The 18,423-nt window shown below is 41.2% G+C and overlaps 1 long non-coding RNA gene across 2 annotated transcripts in view; it reads right to left on the minus strand.

Annotated features, from left to right (window-relative positions):
- Nucleotides 1–1,147: 1,147 nt before the first annotated feature.
- The window catches only part of LOC137299758 (uncharacterized), a 106,583-nt gene continuing 89,307 nt past the window's right edge, over nucleotides 1,148–18,423 (minus strand). For both annotated transcript variants that reach the window (XR_010957970.1, XR_010957971.1), the window contains exons 4-5: nucleotides 6,563–6,798; nucleotides 1,148–4,510 (exon numbers count right to left, since the gene is read on the minus strand). This is a non-coding gene — a long non-coding RNA (uncharacterized lncRNA). The remainder of the gene's footprint in view (nucleotides 4,511–6,562; nucleotides 6,799–18,423) is intronic.

Genomic DNA, 18,423 nt, shown 5'->3' on the forward strand with positions numbered 1-18,423 from the left:
TGCAGGAACAGAGAGATCTGGGGGTATATGTGCACAAATCGTTGAAGTTGGCAGGGCAGGTTGAGAAAGCGGTTAAGAAAGCATACGGGATCCTGGGCTTTATAAATAGAGGCATAGAGTACAAAAGCAAGGACGTTATGATGACCCTTTATAAAACATTGGTTCAGCCACAACTGGAGTATTGTGTCCAGTTCTGGGCACCGCACATTAGGAAGGATGTGAAGGCTTAGAGAGGGTGCAGAAGAGATTTACTAGAATGATTCCAGGGAAGAGGGACTTTAATTACGTGAATAGACTGGAGAAGCTGTGGTTGTTCTCCTTGGAACAAAGAAGGTTGAGGGGAGATTTGATAGAGGTATTCAAAATCATGAAGGGTCTGGACAGAGTAGATAGAGAGAAACTGTTCCCATTGGCGGAGGGGGTCAAGAACCAGAGGACATAGATTTAAGGTAATTGGCAAAAGAACCAAAGGCGACATGAGAAAAAACTTTTTTACACAGCAAGTGGTTGTGACCTGGATTGCACTGCCTGAGGGGGTGATGGATGCAGATTCAATCATGAATTTCAAAAGGGAATTGGATAAGTACTTGAAGGGAAAAAATTTGCAAGGCTACGGGGATAGGGCGGGGGAGTGGGACTAACTGGATTGCTCTTGCAGAGAGCCGGCACAGACTCGACGGGTCGAATGGCCTCCTTCCATGCTGTAACCATTCTATGATTCCATGATTCTATCTGGGCCACTGCCACATCAGAACCCCCACCCTCCGTGATCACGACCCTCCCCACCCCCCCTCCCCCCAATCTGCATGGCCTGATATTGGGAGGCCTCAATCTGACGAGTTGTATTGGCACACTCGTTTGGTGGCCCGAAGCTCGCCAGCCCGATGTTAATGAGGTTGGTGCCTGAAAATTGCGCCCGCATTTTCGCTATGGGTATGCACACTCCGCTGGCACACTCCGCCAGTAGGCTGCCCAAAAGTCAAAATCGACCCCACATTGTGTGATGGGATCTGCTTCCTGAGTTCCACAAATGTTACATTAAAAAATCCCAGAGGTGGTGGAAGTGCAAGATCGAAATGTTAGTGAGATCGAGTCAGTTATCCAAACAGCAGTAAATACAATTTGTTCAATAGGATTAACCCTAAAATGCTTTTATAGTGTTTTTTAATGAATACCATCTTGTACAGGATTTTTACTAGTTCATAGGATACAACCAATATATATAACATTGTATGTACTAAACCATATCAATTTCAGTCCACAAGATTCTATAGTTTGTTTAGAAAATACATGATCAGTTTTAAGCCTGTAAGATTGTTGCAAGCATATCTTATAGCAGGGGTGTTCAAGCCTTTTGTCTTCATGGGCTGCATGGAGCCTTTGGGGCAACATAAAGGGGCTGATTTTCCTGGCGTTATTGCCTGGGGAATGCATACTTTCCAGATGCAAAAGTCAGGAAAAAGGGGTAAGGGACTCGTGATGCCAGTTCTTTGCCCCATTTACATTGTTCTGGGATTTCAAGCACTTTCATCCAAAGCAACAAAGCAGAGAACCCCACCCCCACCCCAATTCAACAGCAACACTTGCGTCTGCAATAGGCGCAGACCAATTGCTGTCTTAGAAATGTGGAGTCAGTGTTCCCAGCCTCCCGTCCCACTTTAATGTGATTGCCTTAGAAGGGTGCCTGAAAGTAGGGGACTCGTGCCTGGACCACCTTTAGATCAGAGAGTCTATGGGGTGGAGGGGGGAGGTGCAGGTGGCAAGGGGCAGAATACCCAAAAAGGTGAGTAGCCTTATTTGTTACAGGAACCCTATGTTCTCCAACAGCAAGCAGAAAGCTCCAAGCCTGGTGGCCAGTCCCACAGCCACAGGCAACCCAGGCCTGTGCTCCTGTATCTCAGTGCAGGGCCCTGCTGACGATCCGGATTCTTTCCCCTCAGTCTGGTTCAGTAAAAACTGAAGTCGAATACATTTTAAAGTTCATCACAACTTTAATAGCAGGTCTTAGTCTGTAGCTTCAATTCAGATTCCTGAGAGAATCCGAACGATTCTAACAGAATAAGGAGACAAAGACAAAGACAAAAACTCATACCTTTATACAGATCGATAGGGGTTGGAACATCATTAACACAAGAGTCAACACCAATCATAAGCCGGGCACAGGTTGCCATGCGAGGTTACATTATTGCCGGCCAATCATAGATCGTCCATGTGCTGACCATGTTGCTGTTAGACATCAAAGGGGATACTTCCTCACCTTCCAACTTGGAATGTTCTTCCCTGTTCCTTCTGTTCCTTATCTCCCAACCTGGAATGTCTTTCAACTTTGGCTAAGCTCGTTACCTATATTGATCTGCCATAAACATGGAGACATTCAGACCAGTCCTTGAATCACATCAAAGAATCTACATTGATGAGACAATGCAAACCTGCTGACTACGCAAACATATGGCCCAGCAGGAGGCCAGGCCACCTGTACCAATCTCAGTTACTAACTAATTAACCCTTTCTAACCATTTTGCATTCTGCTTCTTTGCCACGTAGGCATTTTAATATTTTACCAAAAACTGACCACGTAGGGATTCTCACTGCCAGTGGGCAGTCCTGCACCACAGTGTGGCCTAGCCATGTTAGCGATCAGGCCCACCAAATCTGGGCACTCCGAGGCCTGGATAGACAGTGTGTACTTTGGGTCTGCTCTGCCTATCCAGTGTATAGGCAAGAAAAGGCCAGGAACATCGGCCTTATAAAGTTTATATCCATGTTCCCAATCATTTGTTTTTAATTTATAACTGAAGCTAACAGATCTTGGTCTTCTGCATTAGGATTTATCAACTTCGAGGCAACAATGCTGAGAACAGTTCTTTCCAAATCTTCAGCCCCATGAAATGCAAACAGGACAAGCCATAAGGGCAAATAGGCCTGACTTGCCTGAGTTTTGAGGACTAAATGGCCACACTTTGCCCATGAGAAACTCCTGCCCTCTGGGATATTTTGTTTTCTTTTGGCTGTCTTACATGATAGGTACATATCATATTTATTAAAATTCAGAAACGTACACCTTTGGTGCATTGTACTTTTTGCAGAGTTGCTGCTGGGTTGAAACACAATGATTAATGTAATTGATTTTTTTATCCTATCTTCACGATGAGGCAAAAACCCAATTTATCAGATCCAATCCGCAGTGTACTGCCATTGTTTGACTTATCTCTGTCTCTGTTTCCAATCACATACTCTTTCTAATCTTGCACTTTCTAATCTCCTCTCTCTCTCTGATCTCTATTAAAATGTTTTTAAGATGTGAAATCTAAATCTGTTTTTCTTTTTATAAAATATGTTTATGGATGAACAAAAAGACTGATTTGATCTCTCCTTTGAAAAGAGGGCTTGACAATCCATCCATGCTTCAAAGTCCCTGGAATTGAATGGATACTCCAGAGAGTTTTATAAGAAGTTTGCTGCCTTGGTGTCCCCAGCTTTACTGAAAGTATACAATTATGCAACCACAAAACAGAAACTATTAAAGGAAAGGAGCCTCTGATGTAAAGAAATTACTGGCTCATTTCCTTTATAAACAAAGACTGTAATATCTGGTGCAAAATGTTTTTACGAGGTTTGAAAAGAAACTACCTGTCTACATTCACGAGGCCTAGGTAGGTTCCATTTATTTGTCGACAACAAGTGAAAGACTTTAGATCTAGCAGTGAAGTACAAGAATAAGCCTTTGACTGACTGGACCTGTTTTATCCACATTATTAGTATACTATTAAAATACTTAAGTACCGATTTTAACTCAGGGCGGGAGTGCGGTGTGAAGGATTGGTAAGTGGGAAGTGTCCATGATGGCACCAGCATGAAGCCCGAGCCATTTTAACTCCCCGTGCACATTAGAATGAGCAATGATAGGAATGCTTTGTGTTGTAGACTCATTTATTTGAGAGGCGGTGCCTGCAGCCACTTTACAGTGCTACAAAATGGGCCAGAGCTGCTACAGGTATCGCTGTCACTGAGCTGCTTCATTCATACCATGATTCAAGGCCATCTGCTCACAAATTTGTCAGAGTGTAGAACACTGGGCCTCAAGAAATCCCTCACTGATTGGTTGTCTATAAGCATTGCCTAAGCACATCAGAGCCAGCCTTAACTTTTTCTTGGAGTTTGGACCCCAAAGTACCCACAGTAGCAATGTTATCAGCTGTGAGAAATAGTCCTATTATGTAGCTTTTGTCACCACTGCAGTTGCCACAAGCGTTGCTTCCTGCTCAACGGCACACTGCAGTACAGATAATTGTCGGTCCATGCCCTGTGGTGTCATGGGTGTGGAGACAAATGCCTGCTCAACATGGTATATGCGTTCTAACATCCTAACCATATGATGCCTCCTCCACATTGCCACATGCAAAGTATATGTATCTCAGCTGATGATTAATTCTTTTGTCTTTTGATACTTGGTGCTGTGGTTAGTATTCCTATTTGGTTACATCAGGAAGACTACAGCCTTCTTCATGCTCTGTGAAGACAGGAAATGAATCATAATTAGCATTTTTTCATTTGGACATTGTGTTTTCATTATGTAAATTATGAAGCACTGGTGCACAGGCAATATGTATGGAGGCTTTGATGTAACAAATGGTACAATTTGTACAATATATGATTAATATAGAACATACAGCAACTTGCATTCAAATAGCACCTTTAACATAGATAAAATGCTCCTAGACCTTTTACAGAGCAAGAAAGGAATGGACACTAAGCTTCTATTGGCGGTCGAAGCCTTGGCCGAAGAGTTGGGTTTTAAGGTGGTTTTTAAAGACATGGAGAGAAGTAGAGTGGTGGAGGGATCTAGGGAAGGAGTTCCAGAAAGTGGAGTCAAAACATTTGAAGGCACTGCTACCAGTAGTAGAGTGGAAGAAAAGTAAGCCACAGTCAGAGGACCAGAGGTTTCGGGAGGGCACTTAAGGCTGGTGGAGGTTGCTGTGGAGGGATTTCTAAATGAGGATGAGAATTTTTAATGCAATGCTCTGGGGGACAGCGAACCAGTGTAGAACGGCGAGGATGGGGATGATGGGACTTTGTGCTGGATGCAGGCAGCTGAGTTCTGAACAACTTGGAGTTCATGGAGGGTGGCTGTCACAGTGCCAGCAAGGAAGGCATTGGAGAAATGAAGCCTGAAGGTAATAGAAGTGCGGATAAGGGTTTCCACAGAGGTGGGGTGAGGTACAGGTAGATAGTGTTGCGAAAGCGGAATTAAGTGGTCTTGATAATAGATAAGATATGGGATTTGAAGTTTAATTGGTGTCAAAAATGATGCTGGGTTGCACATAGTTTGGTTCATCCAGAACGAACAGTAAGGGAAGGGGATGGGGTCAATGGTAAGGGAGTGGAGCATATGGATGAAGCCATAAATGAATGCATCGGTATTTCCGATGTTTAATTGGAAGAAGTCCTGACTTATCTACGAGATATTTTTCTCTGTTTCTTCTTGCTGTGTCATATTTAGAGGAGGAGAAGAAGACACGTTAGAGTAAATTGCTGAGCAGTAGAGTTCATGACCTCGATTTTAACTGACCCCCGACGGGCAGGCAGGGGGTTAAAATCTTAAAAAATCTAGGTCCCGCCGTGTTCCAAGCCACCATAATATGTAAGGCGGAGATTCAGGCCCTGAACAAGGCTCCAGCTAAAAGCAGGCTGGGGCCTACTTAAGTTTCAAAAGTTGCGACCCAATGATGTCATCGGCGCAGCGATGTAATTTTAAGGTCCACGCAGGGGGAGTTTGTGCAGTTGGCACTGACTGCCCAAGCCACCTCCTTCTATGGTGGGCACTATCTTTTCAGGACCTTCGCCACTCAGAGCCTCCCACCTCGGCCTTATTTGGGTCGGCAGCACTTCCACTGTGACCTCTGAAAACTTTAGAACCGTTTATCTTCTGCACCAGAAGGCGATTTTCCATGCGTGGGCAAGCTCCCATTCAGAGGCACTGACTGCACCAGGAGCTTACCCACAATACTGAAATGAAGCTGACTGGAAAGGTCAGTGGGGTCAGCAGCAGGGCCGTCGGTCAAGCAGAAGTTCTGTGCACTGAACTTCCAGCAGTGATTATGACTCAGAGGGAAATTGGGGCTCTGTTTTCTTTAGTATCTACTGAACAAACACCACATTTATAGATTATTTGCACATGGCATGTAATTTTTGATTTGCAACATTTATTATTAAGTTTGGTTAGTAACAAACTAGAAAAGACTGCAAAACTTCAAAACACATGGTTTGTATTCATCGGCCATTTTTAGTTTCCAGCCTACAGCTGTCAATCATACAAACATTTCTAGATCAGAGGGAACAGTCAGGGAACTTTTTGTAATTAACTACAGAGACAAAGTGACACCGATATTGATATGTGATTCCTCTTAAAATCAATCTCAAGTGTTGGTAAGCATAGAGTAAAAGAACTATGATGGTCATTGCAGTTTAGAAATCTTATGGCAATGGGAGTTCCCATTTATTGAACTAGTTAATTTCCGAATGGTAAAACCCAATAGTCTTTTAATGTGGTGGCCCAACATACCTGGGTATGAACATCCTGTGCCAAAGAGTAGCAGGAGCTCAGTTTCTGCCTGGCAAATTCCCATATAATATTTTCTTGACTTTATCATGCAATCAGTGGAGGACACTGGGTGAAGGCATCGTGCTTCGCCACAGGGAGGGAAACATCAGAAGACTTCCATGAATTTCCCGGCAGCTTTCTCAAAGACCACATCGGCAGAGGCCTGGAATCAAGTTGTCTGCCTTCCCCTCCTTGTTCTGGAAGCAGATTGAAGAGGGGAAGAAAACAAATCATATCTAAAACTCCATAATCTTACGACAACAGTGAATATGAAGATGAGCCTATATTAGTCCAAAGCAATCAATAATATGGTACAATCAATAATATAGTACAATTACTAAAGTGGAATTTGTATTCAATCAAAAACAACATGACTTGGAAATCTTGACCTTGTCATCCAGACCTCTTTAAAAAAAAAACAAGGTCATCCCATTCAGCTCTCTCCTCTGGCTTGGACTCCTTCAACATCCTGGTTGCCACCATAAAGATGTACTAAGTCTTGGCACCCTGCTCAACCTTCCCTATTTTCAATTCACTATGAAAACCACTTCCAAATATTACCTACCTCTGCACATACTTGTCCTCACCGCTGCTGACCCTAATTCATATCTTTATTGCCTCGAGACTTGACTTTTCCAATGCTCTCCTTGTTGGCCTGTCCACCTCGACCATCCACAAACTACAACTGATCCAAAGCACCACAGCCTGAATCTACTTCCGCACAATGTCCAGCATTTTCAGCACTCTTTCTTTGCCAAGTTCCATTGCCTTTCTGTACCTGAAAGGATTTGTTAAAAGATCCTTGTCCTTGTTTTCAAAGCTTTCCACAGATTCTATCTCTGATCTTCACCAGCCATATGTTCCTGCACATACCCTCTGCTGCTCCAACACTGGAATACTCCATGTTAACTGCTCTCTCCATTCCGCCATTGGTGGCTGTTCTTTCTACCACTATGCCGATGCCCCTCTGGAATTCACTCCCTAAATCTCTACCCCTCAGCATTTCCCCTCCCTGCTTTCAAAGGCCTCCTTAAAACCCTTCTCTTTGATGGTGTTTTCATTCTCCACACTAACCTTTAGTTTTCCCACATTTTCTCTTCTCTGCCCCATGACACACTCTGAGATGTTGTTGTCTTCATGAGGAGTGGCTATAGAACTGTACGGTGTTATTATTTTGTATTTGTTATTCAACTGTACTCAACAATGGAAAGTTGGTGTGAAGATTGTTTCAATTGACTGGTTTTAAGTGCTGCCTGCATTGAGAAGTTATAATCTGTACATAGTTGCCTTTAATCTAATCCGTTTGGCATTATTTCATGTGCTTCGTGGTGGAAATATTGGAAATTGGCTTTCTGGCTAAGGAATATAAGCTTATACAATACTGAAAATAGTGACATGTTCTGTTTAGACCTTCTTGTGGATCTCAATCTTGGTTGGTATTTGTGCCAAGCATGTCTGTAACATTGCAGTTTTAAAGTGCCAACTCCAGACAGAATTGCATGTCAAGCATGATAGAAATTAATTCAAATCATGGTGCATCCAATAATATGGATGCTACACTTTAAATTTGGCTGGATTCCAGATCACCTCTTGTTTTAAAAAAAAGTGTTTGAATCAAATGTAAATCAACACCTTAATTTCAAATGAAGCCAATAATCCCGATTTTAACCTAACCCGCCCGGCGGGAATAGGGTGCGTTTGGATCGAACGCCCATTCTACACCCTGCCTGATTTTACTCTCCATTGACTTCAGTGGAGACTAAAATAGAACGGGGTGTAAAACAAGCATTTCATGTGAGCCCGCACCGTTCAGTGGGTTAAGTTAAAATCGGGGCTTTTACCTATCTTCCCAAAACTAGATTACAATGTGGGGCTCCAGAGTAGCTGATAAGTGTTTGAGACAGTTGTTGAAACCAACCTCCCACATTCACGTCTGTGTAAATTCAGTCTGATGTAGGTTTCAATGCAGGTGTTTTTAGATCAGTTTAGATGATACACTTTCAACCCATTGGTCTGAAGCTCTTTATTCTGATAATAATCATTTCAAATGTTCAAATGATATTAGCAACCAATGAGGTCCACTTACAGACTTCCATAACCTCCTGTCTGTTAAAGCTCACAATTTTTAGTGAGGGCAAAACAGCTGTTAAAACAGAGCTTTGTCAATCCAAAACAGCATTAACATGTTACAGATCTTGATCACTTGTTATTTTGTAAGCTAAATTTTCTGGAATGCTTTTATCTCAGATTTGTTGGCCACAGTCTCCTCCTGATGATTCAAAATCATTTATGTGCTGAAAAAAATGGAATTATCCATGATTTTGAATGAAGAAGTGTAAATAACGCCGCAAAGTGGGAATTTAGTGCTTAAGGTAGATTTGAATTATCAGATAATTTGAATTAACTGAATTTGAATTGGGGAGTAGGTTGTAATTGCATGAGTTAATATAAATGAAAATCAATTATGCTTCACAAAACTTTAACATTTTTAACATTAGATATGTGACACAGCAGATTAGCATAGTTTCCTTTCAGATCTGGAAGCTGGGTTAAATCCATGCCATGACTTATAGGAAGAAGGTCTTCCTTCTCTGCCAGCAGTAAGAGTCATCCAGCTAAAATGAAGATCCTGGTGAATGTGATAACACAGCACAAATATGCAACAAGTTGCCATTCATTTGGCAATCTCACTCAGATGCTGTGCAGGAAATTGAAAAAATAATGATGGTACAATATCAGGATGTTTTTCTGGGCCTGGGAGTATAATATGCTATTTGGACACTCCTTAAAACCTACCTCTTTGACCAAACTTTTGGTCACCTGCCTAATATCTCCTTATGTGGCTCAGTGTCAAATTTTGTTTGATAACACTCCCGTGAAGCACCTTGGGACATTTTACTACGTTAAAGGCGCTATATAAATGCAAGTTATTGTTGTTGTTGTTGAAGGGAACTTTATTCCTTGTTTGCCCTGTGTTAAATCTATATCTGGCTGTGACATGACAGTTGCCAAATGTTTAATGTCAGCATATGGACTGTTTTTCACCATGTCCTGGATGCTGTTGCCTTTACTGCACAACTCTTGCAGCACTCTCGTAACACCTGTTGGAAATGAGAGTTGTGTGGTATGTTTTTTTGTTACTAATTAAGCCTGACCTCCCCAACCCTCACCATTCTACAAATTCTAATATCTTCAGCTATGTTGAAATGTCAACATATATTTAACTTTGACATTTCAGTTGATAACTAAACTGTTCGTCTTCAGAAACTTGCTGATAAGATCACATAATTACAGTGTGGTTACGTACAGTTGATGTTTACAAAGCTGAATGCTGGTTTTGAATAGTTTGGTTTTAGAGGTTAGAACATTCAGAGCTGTTTGCTTGAGAAAAGAGCTTGACACAAATTAGCGTAAGGATTTGATGAGCACAATCTTCCTACATAACAACAGTGACTGTACTTCAAAAGTAATTAGTTGGCTGTGAAACACTATGGGACATCCTCAAAATACATTAAGACATCTAGAATCTTGATTCGGGCAATTAGGTGGAATACCAGATGAAACAGCGAACAAAATTGTATTTGTTTTGAGACAATGTGGAATCATTGAGCACAACCTATAGCAGTTCGCACCCTTAAGTGCAAGAATGGTTTTCGTTCCGTTCACCCAGCAGAGAGCTTAGGTAACCATACACTCAGGTGCCTCAGGCTCCCATATGAAAGAGGAAATTTTTCATTCAAGTTGGTAACTTTGACTGGCAGCTTGGAAGGCCAATCCTCAACACGTAGAACTGAGATATGGGTCAGAAATCTTTGGCTCTCTATCTGTCTTTGAAGAAGTCAGTCTCAAGGAGTTTGAGCCTGGAACAGTTAGAGGCAGAGCGGTCTCACTTTTTAGACAACGAGAAGAAGGCTGAGAGACTTCAAGCTGAGATATGAACACATATAGCCTATAAGGCAAAGGGATAGCTTAGGGGCTGCTAACTTGTGAGTGAGTCTAGCGCATAACAGGGGCAAGAACACGCTTTATTGTTTTATGATACAAGGTGAGATGGAGATTTCATTGAATCTCACTGTTCATTCATATAATTTAGTTAAAATAAACCATTTTGTTAATTGACAATTGGCTCTATCTCACTAAACTGCTTTTCAGTCCATCTTCCGAATAGGAGGACACACATGGTGATGGACGTGAGATCACAATATCCAGTACGCACAATAAGGGGTCATATTGTTATGATCTCCAAGTCATGCTACTGTTTAACTGTTTGGGCAGTAAAGGTGCTCTCCAGATTATAGGGACATGAGGTCCACTTACAGTAATAACCAATGATGCTGACCCAAGAGAATATCTACTGTAGACCTGTGAATTTGTAACACCTACTTTGCACAGAGTAATTTTTTTGGATGTCACTAAGAAAGTAATGATTTCTTTAATACACCAAGCAATTTCATTCTCGTTGACATCTTGTCTGCATTTTAAGACATTTTGAGACATATTCAATAAGTACTAAGTAGTGAATGTTTATGAAGTGTTCTTAACAATTTGCCCTTTTCTCATATCTGTGCATCTGAACGGATTCCCTAACCTTTTTCTCTACATAATACCACAGAGTATGCAATAACTACTGTACAAGTAGAAGTTTGTAACTTTCAGAATATAATACATTGATTTCTAAAAATAACCACAACCTGGACACATTTCTATCAAATCATTTGCACTTTGCTTTTGGTTAACATTGGCAGAATCGTGAATTTTCAGAGACCAGGGTCTAGTCATTCATGCAGTGAATCATAGGATGTGTAATATCAATGTGGACAGACAGTGCCTTTGTTAATCCTTTCAAGATTCTGGAAACAATTATGTGTTATTTCAAAATTACTCTAGAACGAAGTATATTACAAACTACAGGGATAATGATTATTTCAAAGACTTGGGAAGTATTTATAATCGTGAATAATAAATTCAGAACATCAGATGTATAAAATATTATCTACTGCTTTTACTAGCTTAGTGTAATAAAGCTTTTATTAAAGCATTACAAAAAAAAAGCAAAGCAAAACCTTCAATGAAGTTAATCATTTAAAAATGCCCCGCATAACCCATTTCTTCTTAAATAAAATTCATGTCAATGAATATAAAAATGAAGTAAATAGCAAGCAGAAAAACATCAAAATCAGAACCATTTTTCAACACACTAAATGTTTTCCTTCCTGTTAACTTTTAGTTTTAGATTCCTGTCAAGTGATTTACTTTTAGCCTAGATTACATGTTAGGCCATGTTTACAGCCCAGATTACCCATAATCACATTGTGCAGTATGTTCTACGTGGCTGCTGTGGCAAATACGTTTTGGCTGACAACCAAAAGTTGAGGGAAACTCTTTAATTAGCATTTAATTAAAATGGTGGGCGAGCTCAACCGCCTGTCACTGTTTTAGTCAGGTTCTGTCTGTGTCTGACTGGGGAATATTGCTGACACCAGTAACTTGCCCATGGGCCACCCAGTTTTTGATGACCAGAGTACAGCCATATTATAGCTAGAAGAATATGTTAAATTACAATTTATCTAAACCACAAACTATATTTGAAATACGCATTTAGAATTTTTAAAAATAGTGGAACAAAATATTTTGTTAAAAAGCAAAATACCTGTGTGGGGTCCGATTGATTATTGAAAATTCATTTTAAGAGGAACTGGGTGTGACAATGAGTTAGACACTGGCTGTTCACCTCTGGGACTAGGGATGCTTAATATTGACACAGTGTGTAGGGGAATGTGTTCCATTTTGGAGCACTGATACCCCTCACTCACCTCCATGAACAGAAAAAGTTCATTTCAATCTGAAATTGCTGTCAACAGGTATCACCCACTGGACCCCACGATCCCACCGATTTATATTTAAAGATTACTACAGAGATGCATATGGGCCTGGAGGTCAGCAGGTCCCACAGCATTTTCATCTATTAAAATTAATGGATGGAAAACCCTGGAAGGCACAGGAAAACTGCAAAAAAAATAGAATTGCATTACGTATTACGTTACAATTTAGAGCACATGAACAGGCCATTTGGCCCAACTGGTCTATGCCAGTGTTTACGCTCCATACGAGCCTCCTCTCACCCTACTTCATTGACTCCTATCAGTATATCCTTCTATTCCTTTCTCCCTCATGTATTTATCTAGCATCCCCTTAAATGCATCTATGCGATTCAACTCAACTACTCCATGTGGTAGCAAGTTCCACATTCTAACAACTCTCTGGGTAAAGAGGTTCCTCCTGAATTCCTTAATGAATTTACTAGTGACTATCTTATATTTATGACAACTAGGTATGGATTCCCCACAAGTGGAAACATCTTCTCTACGTCTACCCTATCAAACCCCTTCATAATTTTAAAGTTCTCTATTAGGTCATCCCTCAGCCTTCTCTTTTCTAGAGAAAAGAGCCCCAGCCTGTTCAGTCTTTCCTGATAGTTTTAACCTCTCAGTTTAGAATCAATTTCTATGATGTGGAATACATTGCCTGAAAGGGTGGTAGTGAAAGTTCAATAGTAACTTTCAAAAGGGAATTCGATATATATTTAAAAAGGAAAATTTTGCCATGGGGAAAGAGCAGGGGAGAGGGACTAATTGGATGGTTCTTTCAAAGAACCAGCACAGACAAGATGGGTTGAATGGTCTCCTTCTGTGCTGTATGATTCTATGAATACTTCCTGCAACCTGGTAAGAGAAGGGTGTAATAACGAGGGGGCCAGTATTGGCATTCTAACGAAAGAAATTGTGAAAATGCCATTCACTGAAGATTCAAAGCCATGCTTCCCTGTCATTAATTTCAGAGGAAAAAACAAAGCATTTTATTTTTTGTTAAGAATTTTGAGGGAGGAAAGATAAAAATGGCACGAAGCTGACTAACAATAACCTTTCAGGTGATAATTTGATAGCTTCTATTTTCAATAGTCAGTTTGAATTGCAAATGACTGTGGTAATGTAATGCTAGGGAATTAGTCACGATGAATGATACAGGATATTTTTTACACAGGTATTTACCTCTGGCGGCTGGTGGAGAGCAGAGAGAAACTTAATGGAGATTTCTTCCGAAGAGGAAAGAGTTATGTAGAGTTCATGACAAAGCAGATTGATCATGTTCTGGGCAAAGAATTGGCTTAATATCAAAATTACATTTTTTTGTTTCATGCTTTCTCAGGTCCTTGTGCTAAATTGTTAAATGTCCCCTGATGCCATCTTCCACTATTGGCCCCATTTCAAGGGTGATGAAATCTTTAGCAATTAAAAATTGGGTGTTTTCTTAGGTGGTTGTAGCTCTGTAAGTTTATTTTTTTCAGCAAGATTTTAGTCCACTTTTTATAAATCTTTCAGGTGGAAACATTGTTGATCCTTAAATGAAGCAGAAATTCATTCTGCAGCATGTGAAATGCATCCAGTTTAGTGGGTTAGAAATGGTAAGAATACCTCCTCTGACTTTCTTTCATTTATCACTTAGTTTTGTTATGTTAGAGATTATTTCTTGTCCTGTTTCCCTAGTCCTCGGTTAGCTGGGAACTCCCATCATAGGACCTTGCAATCTTGTATATCCTTTGCTTCACTGATGCAGGCATGATTGCACTCATATACATATTGCTACACACTTGTGAAACCTGGATATGATACACGTTCAAAGTTTCGAGAGGAAAATATGAAAATTGTTACCTTGTGGGAAGCTGATCATAAATGTCACTCTGAAATGTGTATTGATGCAAGTACACAATCTATAAATGACTTCATAAAAGTACTTGAGACTAATTTCTCAAAGAAAGAAATAGCTATTCTGGTGAAGCACGTCCTTAAATATGTGGATGTAGCAATAGCAGCAAATAGATAAGGTGGATAAAGAATAGATCTCTTGCCCTATCTATAAAGCTGGCCTGGTTTTCTGGTTATTGATTACAAGCTGAAATTACACCAAGTTTTATTGTAACAGAAAGTAGAGGTTCAGCAAAGGAAAGAAGCTGTCGGAAGCTGATAATGACTACCTGTTCCCTTCAGTGAATACTGTCACTTCAAAAGACTAAAGTGCAGAAAAAAAAACTTCAGAACATCAGAAAACATAAGTTACAGGGTCTCTTCCCATATCCCACATCATGGTATACGGTATCCGTATACATCTCCAGTGTTGTTGAGATCGTTGAGATCCAGCGATCTCAACAACACTGGAGATGTATACGGATACTTTGTTTATAGCATCTTCGCTATAGTGACTTCCATGTTGTCCTACAATAATGTCACCTTGATTTTGCTAATGAGAATCATACATGGAGCAACATCATAATCCAACTCATCTTGAATTTAGTGATGATGACCTGGATTTTACTCTGGGCAGAGAGTAATGAGTTACCTGTGTGCAGATTCCTATTGCTACAACAGCTGGCAGACTGGCATGTGTAAATGGCTACCTGACAATGTTCCGGTGATGTGGTGGTCATTTATTTCTAACTACTGTTAGGCAAAAGGAGAGAATGGAAAGGCTGCCTGTGGGTGGCAGTGAGTGCAGTCATTTTGTCGTGTTAAAAATTCCAACTTTGTTCAATGGAGAGAGGTCTATTTGAAAAATGAAAGTTGTCGTGGTGGAGCCAGCCATTAATCAAAACCACAAATTGGGAGATGATTTAGTATTTCCATTGATTCACTCTGTACCAGTCTGTCCTTTTGGCAGTAACTCTCTACAGAGAATTCATTTCATCTGCCAGCAACATTCTTGCGGAAAATGAAACCTAGGTTATTCACAGTTACCTGAAGTATACAGCACACAGCCATTTGGACCAATGACACTTTATTGTGACAAAGTGTTTGGAAAAAGAACTATTTGAATCTCACAACAGCTATAAAACTCAAAGAAGGTATTTCAATGGACGAATGTCACATTTGATTTAAACACATAGTGATTTGCCTTGGCAGGGATTTTAATTACCCCAATATAGATAAACACTGTTTTCACAAGTTATGGAGGTTAGGGCAGCCTGCCATCATTTTTTTTTGTTTAAACTCTTTGAGAGGGTACTGACATATAAATTGAGTTCAATTAAAGCATGAGACTGCAGGGGAACATATCCCTACCAGTCAGAATGTGCTATGTATTGAATGACAAAACAATTAAATATTCTCCACAATACAACAGCTGACGGTAGAATCCTGAATGGTATCGGAAAAATCATTAAACGACAGTTCAATGAACAAAGTATGAAATGGAAAGTTCAGGGTGAAAGGGAATATGAAAACAGTAATGGACAGGGAATTAGTATAAACTGTGGGAATGGTGACAGTAAGGAAACATGCAATTGTCTTTTGTAATTCATGACAGCTATAAAAATATTTTTTTTCGATGTAGCCTGATAGGAATTTTTCTACAAATTTTATTTTAAAAAATGAAGGAATGAAAAGATCAGGTAGAGTATTAAGATCAGGGAGAGCTGATCACAGAGCTGGGTGAATCGCTAAACAGAGTGAGTTGCTAAACAGAGTGAAGTTGGGAATTTGGTGAGAGCGGGGATTTACTGGTAAGTAGTGGGTGAGCAGTAGTGAAAGTGTGTTTTTATCAAACTGAAATTTAACTTAGTTTTCGAACTTTAAAAAACTGCAAGTCAGTGGCAGTTAACAGTCAAGCAGTGGTAAGTGGGTCCCTGACTAGGTGTTAATTATTGTGGCTGGACGTTGACTGACCAATTGTAACTAGCGTGCTTCTGAAAGGTATATATTAGAGGGGTTTCTGCAAAAGCACAGAGCTGAGTGAATCGCTAAACAGAGTGAGTTGCTAAACAAAGTGAAGATGGGAATTTGGTGCAGAGGGGAAGGAGAAGCTAAGTAATTTAAACCAAGGGGCAACAGTAAATATATAAATAAATAATCAGAGTGATTAATTTGATCTAAGGAGATAAAATTAAAATTAACTAAGTAGAGGATACCAACAATAAAGGGATCCGAATTGCATTAAATAAAAATCTGGTGTACATAAATAATAAATAATTAATAAATAGGAGTTAACGGGATACTAAACTAAAACAATCATAAATAACATAAGAGACATATATATGTATAACATAAGCAGATAGACTTTTAAGAAAAATAATGGAACAGCTGAGACCCGTTGCCTGTAATTCCTGTGCCATGTGGGAACTCCAGGATGCATCATGTGTCCTGGATAACCATGCATGCAGGAAGTACCTCCAGCTGCCCGAGCTCAAGCTCAGGGTTTCTGAGCTTTAGGAGCGGCTGGAGGCACTATGGGCATATGGGTGAATGAGAGTTTCTTGGATCACGTGTTCCAGGAGGTGGTCAACCCACAGCCACAGAGAGTTCAGGAGGAGTATGTGGGCGGCCATCGGTAGGGTGGGAATAGGCAGGCAGTGCAGGAATTCTCTGGGAGTGTGGCACTCTCAAACTGGTTTTCAGTACTGAATACCAGTAAGGGCAATGACACCTTGCGGGAGTGCAGTCCAGAGCACATCCACAGCACCATGGGGCAAATGACTGCACAGGGGGGCGAAGTGTAGAAATATAGTTGCCATAGGGGATTTGATAGTCAGGGGGATAGACAGGCATTTCTGCTCCCGCCTACGTGAGTCTCGCATGGTGTGTTGCCTCCCTGGTGCCAGGGTAAAGGACACCACTGAATGGATGCAGAACATTTTGTGGGGGGAAGGGGAACAGCCAGAAGTTGTGGTCCATGTGGGAACCAATGACATAGATAGGAAAGGATTGAGGTCCGACAGACGGAATTTCAGGAGCTCGGGTGGAAGCTAAAGAGCAGGACTCAACGGTAGTAATCTCTTTAAATGCCACTGCCACTAACTGCCTCCTGTTATGCTCCACCTTCTCCTGCAAGAAAGCGGAATATGCGTCTGGGTGATGTGCCTATCATGGTTGAATGGCTGCCAGCGTGTGTGGCCTGTGAGTTGTGGGTGTGCGGCCTGCAACAGTGGTAATGTGTAAGGGTGAGAGGAAGCATCTGATTGCAAGAGTTGAGTACTGATTGAAAGGGTTTGTTGATAGGTGGGTAATGTGGGTGTAGTCCGCGGAACAGTGGATGTGGCTAGTGGTGCAGTTGGTAGGTGATGTCACTTTACAGTTGACCTCACACACCTTGTCCATTCATGTCAAAGCATTGAACTTCTTCCTGCACTGCATCCATGTTTGTGGTGCCATGCGCCTGGCATTGACTGCATCTCCTATGCCTCCCACTGCCTTTTGAGCATATGTCAGGAGGGCCTCTTGGCCTCCCTCCCCACCCTGCCTGCGGATATAGGATGCCCCTCCTTCAGTCCACCTTTTGCACCAAGGCCTCTTGTACATCAGCAGAGAACTTTGGTGCACGCACTCTCGCAGGCCTGGTACCAACTCGGACTGGCAGATTGGTGAGGTCTGACATGCAGATTGGAGGTTGTGGGATTTAGTGGTAAGCAACCTTTATTCGATGTTTTAACATAACTCATCAGTTTGTAAACATAGGGACAGGACCTGCACCTGTGTTTTACGTGTGCGATGTCTGATCTCTGTTCAGACTCCATGCAGACAGCAGACTGTTATTTTTAGCAAATAACAGGTACCGGCTACCTTTAAGAGACTTTGGCAGGCTGCAGAGAGACAGCCTGCCTTTAAGAAATTCGGGCTCCCCCTGCTGATGGAAAGTGCGAATGTTATGAAATCGTAGTGACAAGGCCTGGATTTTTCGCGTGCACAAGTTTTGTTCTCTGGTAGGATGAATGTCTCGTCCTATCTGCGACGGGTCAACCGGGCGCTGGTTAATCATGGAATGCGGTGCCCACGCCT

This window comes from Heptranchias perlo, chromosome 29 (assembly GCF_035084215.1).
Source record: "Heptranchias perlo isolate sHepPer1 chromosome 29, sHepPer1.hap1, whole genome shotgun sequence".
Classification (NCBI taxonomy): Eukaryota; Metazoa; Chordata; class Chondrichthyes; order Hexanchiformes; family Hexanchidae; genus Heptranchias; species Heptranchias perlo.